Here is a 7,042-nt window from a genome sequence, read left to right as displayed (position 1 = left end):
ATAGATGGCATCATGAGGAGGAAAATTATGTGGATATATTGAAGCAACATGTCAAGACATCAGTCAGGAAGTTAAAGCTTGGTCGCAAATGGGTCTTCCAAATGGGCATTGACCCCAAGCATACTTCCAAAGTTGTGGCAAAATGCCTTAAGGACAGCAAAGTCAATGTATTGGCTTCAATCCTATCGAAAAATTGTGGGCAGATCTGGAAAAGCATGTGTGGGCAAGGAGGCCTACAAACCTTACTCAGTACAGCTCTGTCAGGAGGAAATGAACAAAATTCACCCAATTTCTTTATGGAAGCTTGTGGAAGGCTACCCGAAACGTTTGACCCAAGTTAAACAATATAAAAGCAATGCTACCAAATACTAATTGAGTGTATGTATACTGCTGACCAACTGGGAATGTGATGAAAGAAATACAAACTGAAATAAATCCTTCTCTCTACTATTATTCTGACATTTCACATTCTTAAAATAAAGTGGTGATCCTAACTGACCTAAGATAGGGATTCTTTTTTAGAATTCAATGTCAGGAATTGTGAAAAACAGAGTTTAAATGTATTTGGCTAAGGTGTATGTAATCTTCAGACTTCAGCTGTATGTGTACTACTATTACTGCCCAGTGTAATCTGATGTAATTAGCTCTGCATGCACTGCATCTGTATTATGGTCAAGTTCACATTGTTACACAATAAAAACATGGAATAAAACATTATTATGAAACATGTATGATGTAATTGAAACACTGTTAAAAAATGTAAGATTAATCAAAAAAACGACTAAACATGTGTAATGCTTGATAGTTTATTGGAGGATCACAATATGACACGTCAACCATACAACATTGCCACCAGAAATTCAGATCATTATTTATCCACTAACTTGACCAATCAACTATCATTTATCAGGTCTTCAAGTACCAAAGTCCCAAGAACTGTAGTACTGTTTTGTTTTTATGTTAGTCAATCATTGATGGATGGATGTTGGAATGATTCATTGAGGTAATGTTAGTGATGACTTCAGAGGTGATAGCTGATTTGATATGGAGACTGAAAAGGATCCTCGGCATCCCCATTCTGGTCGGTTCTCACCCCACAGTTTCCTTGACTTTGTTCCAAAGCTCGCCCCAAACTGGAATACAGTTTTACATATGCTTAATGGAAAATACATTTTTAAAAGGCTAAACATTTGAAAATGACTCTGACATGTTCAATACATATTCCAATTACAAGTGACTACCTTTTAAACCTACTGTTGTTAGGCCAGTATTTGACTACCATTTAAAAAATGATTTGCCTCTATGAAACATGACGCTGATAAACAGTAGACGGAGTTAACCATATTACTCCCACCTCTTTCCCTATCACCCTCTGCTAACCTCCCGTTGTCACTTTACTGTTGCTCAGACAGACAGAGACAGACAGACAGACAGACAGACAGACAGACAGACAGACAGACAGACAGACAGACAGACAGACAGACAGACAGACAGACAGACAGACAGACAGACAGATAGATAGATAGATAGATAGATAGATAGATAGATAGATAGATAGATAGATAGATAGATAGATAGATAGATAGCTCACATGGTGCCTCATCTTCAGAGGCGCTGGTCTTCAGAGAAGCCAACTTTGCCAAAAAGGCAGCCTTTCCACCTTTTACATCATCCTCCTGAAGGAGAGCTGAGGATGAAAGATTTGTCATTTTACCAAATTATATCAGATTAAACCCGGGCAATAAAGTAGTACACATTCACAAACAAGACATACCTTCCTCAGAGTTATCTTCATTGAGGGAGCTTGCTAACAGGACACCCACTAGAGCGAACAGCAGTAACATACTCTGGATCTTCATCCTTTACTAAAGCACATAGAGCACAACATGTTAACACACACAGACACACACTGGGTCCTTTTACTCTACCAAATTAAAGAACAGCAAGTTAATATGGATCCCAGGTCTACCATGTTACATTATACACATGTCCACCTACACCTCTCCATCCATTCCTACCTGTCCACTTGTATACACCTGCCCACTCTTATACACCTTTGCAAAGAAGATTCTCAGTGAAAACAAACATACCTCTTACAGTTGGACGATGCTGTCTGATTGATGGCTGTTTATCTGGATGATGTCTTCTGGTCTTCAGTAGTAGTGTGGTGTCAATCTGCAGCCCTGTTTTATACTCTTTCTGAAGCCACTGTACCTGCCCCACCCATCCACACCTCTCACAGCCGATTAACAAGCAAGAGGACATTACAGCCATGGCGATAACCACAGTCATGCACAGCCTGAAGTGTATGACTGCCCTCCAGGCAAAACTTCGGTCAATATTATGGTTTCCTAGTTATTTCAACTGAATTTGTGACCTGGAGCTTGGATAGGCTTGAATTTATAAATGGTGGTAACACTTTATTTTAAGGTTGTATCCATAATCCATTCATAACACATTTATGAAACCAATCATTAAACCTTTTTATTTATTTTTATTGAAACTTTATTTAACCAGGTTAGTCTCGTTGAAATAAAAATCTCATATTCAAGAGAGACCTGGAACAAGACAGCAGCATCAAATCATATTGTATTTGTCACATAGGCTGAATACAACAGTGAAATGCTTACTTACGAGCCCTTAACCAACAACGCCGACTAGTGACATCGGTAACAACTAGAAACATCTAAATGTCTCAACAACTTGTTAATCTATTTGTATTTTGAACTTCTCTAGGGACACCAGGCCCTGGAGTTTTAGGTTGGCTTGGAGGGAATTCCAATACAAGGGGACTGATTAGTGAAAATACTTTGTTCCAAGCTCTGTACATTTGTTCAGGACTGTTAGCTTAAAACAAGATTGGTATCTGAGCTTGTAAGTGTTTTCATTTAGAGCTAATAGAGAACAGATAAAATTACAGTTTTTCTAAAATGACTGTCTATATAAGAATGTACCAGTGTTATAGCCTGTGTGTTGCTAGCTATGTCCACCCGACAGCAATGTAGACATCACATGATACAGTCAAGAGCCTTCAGTGTATTTATTGAGGCTTGACCTTAAACAGTATTACTATAGTCCAACACAGATGGAAAAGTACAATGAATCATCTATTTTATGGTGGCAAAGGAAATACGAAATTGTGCCCGTAGTAAAGCCCAACACGCAGCTTGCTTTACCAACAAGGTTCTCTACATGGGGTGTGAAGCTCAACTTCTCATCCACCTGATCTCCCAGATAATTGAATGTTATTACTTGTTCCTTGGAATGTCCTTCCAAATTAGTAATGACATACTTTCAGAGTGTTGAGCTTTGGAAAATACTAGGCATTTGTTTTAGAGGAATTATGAACAAGCTTCAGGATCGTACGGATCGTGTTGAATGATGTTAAAAGTTGTGAGCTTTTTCAAAAGCCAAACTGCTGCTTCTCGAGTAGAGAATAGTGTAATCCACATAAAAATGTACATTAGCTTTCTTAATATGTCTTCCAATGCTGTTAAAATATATGTAGTGTATGTATAAGCTGGAAGTATAACTATTAAGTGTTGTTGTCCATTAGTTCACTCCAATTCAGGGAGGGGTGGTAGGGTAGGGAAAAAAATAAAGGAACATATATTAAAAAACAATATATATATATATATATATATATATTTAAATAATATATTTATTTAAAACATCTATGGGGGATTTGAAATAATGCAGACAATTACATTGATAGAAGCCACCATCTATTTGCAATACGGAAGCTGATTCACCCATTAAAAAAGAAAGGAAAACAGCATGATCACTTCAATCGTTGTATTCCTTCTTGCAACTATCTACGCGTTCACCTTTTGCCCTTCGCTTGTGGACTTCAGTGCAGAACACATCAGCTGTCTGTGAACAAGCAAAAATAACTTTCATAGCCAACATAGATACTAGAAATAACACGTTAGTAAGCACGTTACAATCATGCAGTACAATGTACAGTCAGAAAGAAGTGCAGCAGTTAAACCAGCAGGCCCCGGGAGCAATACATTTATAAAACCAAAAGCTTGACTTGGAAGAGTTGCAGTGTTGGATTGCCACAGCCAGCTAGCTAACATAGCATCCCTCTCTTTTTGAGCCGGGAGTTTGAGTAGGCTAAACTACCTAGCTGCATTCACTAGATAAGTGATCATGAAAAAGTACAACTAAATATAGCTATCTCTCTCTTTCTCTAGCTTCTACCTCATTTTTAAAGAAATTAATTTGTTCAAAACTATTCAACCACTGTGTTTCTCTCTCTTTGACTAACCACTCACCACATTGTATGTACTGCAGTGCTAGCTAGCTGTAGCTTATGCTTTCAGTAGTAGAATAATTCTCTGATTCTTTGATTGGGGGGACAACATGTCAGTACATGACTGCAAGAGCTCTGATATGTTGGAGGACGTCCCCTAGAAGTTGTTATAATTACTGTGTAAGTCTATGGAAGGGGGTGAGAACCATGAGCCTCCTAGGTTTTGTATTATCAGAAAATGTTATTCATTGGACCTTTCATGTGACTGAGAGACTGCTTATCAACATGGCAATCACGTGCTCTCTCGATTGTCAGTGGAACATCTTATGGATCAATTTTGCGAATGTCTATTTCCTCAATTACTTTTGCAGAAACAGTGTATCAGCCATTTTTTGTGAAAGTTCTATTTTCACAGGAAACCGGAGGGAGCTTGGTTAGGAAATCTCAGGATCCCGGTTTCTGGCATTAATCCCTAGTGTGTATAGAGTTATGTGTGCTGCCATGTTGTCTTGTAATTCAGCAGAAAATAGCAGAAAATAATTATGTTTAACTTGCCAATATCCTGTAGAAGGAGGATCTGATGTATGATGCAAATTCAATACCTGGCCTAGAGCGTGTTCTGGCCCGGACAAACTGGTGTAACTGTAATGTAAGGCAACAGCGTGTTCTGTGATATGATATGCCAATATCAATCATTAGTTCTCAGGAAACTAAAAACCTGGTAAATTAATAAAGAAAGTGGTAAATACATTTGTTAATCTAGCCAAGCCGCAAGCAAATTGAGACGACTCTCTCGGTAAAATGTTTAACTATGAATGTTATTTTGTTAAAGATGAGTAAAGTAGAGTAAACCTCTCTTGGGTAGGGGGCAGTATTTTCACGTACGGATGAAAAGCATGCCCAAAGTACGTACTGCCTGATACTCAGGCCCAGAAGCTAGGATATGCATATCATTTGGATAGAAAACACTCTAAAGTTTCTAAAACTATTACAATTATGTCTGTGAGTATAACAGAACTGATATGGCAGGCAAAACCCCGAGGACAAACCATCCCCCCCAAAAAAATTCAGCGGCTGTCACTTTTATTATAAGGCCAAATCCTCACAGATTGCAGTTCCTAGGGCTTCCACTAGACGTCAACAGTCTTTAGAAAGAGTTACTTGCTGTTTTTTTGAAAAATGAGCCAGAAATTGTAGTTTTTCTAGGTGGCTCCCATTTTGGCTGTAGTGTTTCCAAGCGCGTTCTTTGGTATTTTTCCGGTAAAGACAGTAACGATTCTCCATCTTAAATTTTTGCGTTTATTTACGTATTAGGGTACCTAAGGTTTGATTATAAACATTGTTTGGAAAATATTATTAGTAACGTTTGGGATTCATTTTGTATGCATTTTGATGGAGGGAAACTGGGTGGATTATTGACTGAAGAGCGCCAGCTAAACTGAGTTTTTATGGATATAAAGAAGGACATTATTGAACAAAATGACCATTTGTGATGTATCTGGGACCTTTTGGAGTGCCAACAGAAAAAGATCATCAAAGGTAAGTGTCGTGGCAGAATCAGATTTAGCTAAGTAACAGATAGATAAGATGTTATTTTCATCATATGCTTGTGAGATACTTGTCATTAGAATCTTCTGAGCTAGGGATTGGTAACTTGGGGCCAGAGAGGGGAGAGGTCAGGCTTGTCTTCATATGTCAATGTATCTGTTAAACCATGTGGTGCTAAGTAGAATATTAGAAGGGGAGGAGGACAGAGTGGAATGTTGGTTTCTTATGGGAACGTTGTTTGTAACTATTCCTAAACCATGGGATGGAGTTATTAATTGGGAAACCAGTTAGTTATCTCATACAATGTCTGTACGCTAGTCACTCCCTACTTTTCTCATAGGGGGAAGGAGTTTGGCTGTGTTTGGAACCATTGTATGTCCCCTCTGAGGTTGCCCTTATCTTGACCTAGTATTTGACCTAAGGGGCTCACTGTCTGATTTTGAGTTTGTCCAGGTTTGGGAGTATCTAGAAATGACAATTGATATATGCCATTGGATGAGGTAATGTTTTGGTAGACAGTGAAGTATCAAGCATGAGATTTAAACCTTGTCTTGGGAGATCAAACTGAACGATGATTTATAGCTGATGCTGTCTAGCGATAGGATACTCCTCTTTCGGGTAAAGGATTATTTGTAAGTTGAGAGGGGTGTATCTTGGCTATAAATGAAACTAAGAATTGTTTTGTAGGCACTCTCAGAGAATTCATTTATAGACACTGAATTGATCTGAGAGTCATTAAAGGGCTTTGGTGAAGCTTGTATATATATATATTAAAGATGGAATATATAATTTAACTCTGACTTGTGTGTGGTTGGCTCTCTCTCTCTCTTTATTGAGTAATACAGGAAATTTCCACGACAGTAAGGCATTTATTATATCACTATTTCTGACTTTCGTAGCGCACCTGCCTGGTTAAAATATGTTTTTCATGCTTTTGTATGCGGGGCGCTGTCCTCAGATAATCGCATGGTGTGCTTTCGCAGTAAAGCCTTTTTGAAATCTGACACAGCGGCTGGAATAACAAGAATTTAAGCTTTATTTTGTTATATTACACTTGTGATTTTATGAAAGTTAAATATTTATAATTCTGTAGTTTGAATTTCGCGCTCTGCAATTTCAACGGATGTTGGCCAGGTGGGACGCTACCGTCCCACCTGGCCATAAGAAGTTTAAACCCAATTCGGGGAAAAAAATATTTTTAGTACACAAAATGTATTCCCGCTTCACAAGAGCATC

The sequence above is a fragment of the Salvelinus namaycush genome, unplaced genomic scaffold (assembly GCF_016432855.1).
Source record: "Salvelinus namaycush isolate Seneca unplaced genomic scaffold, SaNama_1.0 Scaffold1226, whole genome shotgun sequence".
Classification (NCBI taxonomy): Eukaryota; Metazoa; Chordata; class Actinopteri; order Salmoniformes; family Salmonidae; genus Salvelinus; species Salvelinus namaycush.
This window is presented reverse-complemented; position numbering follows the sequence as displayed.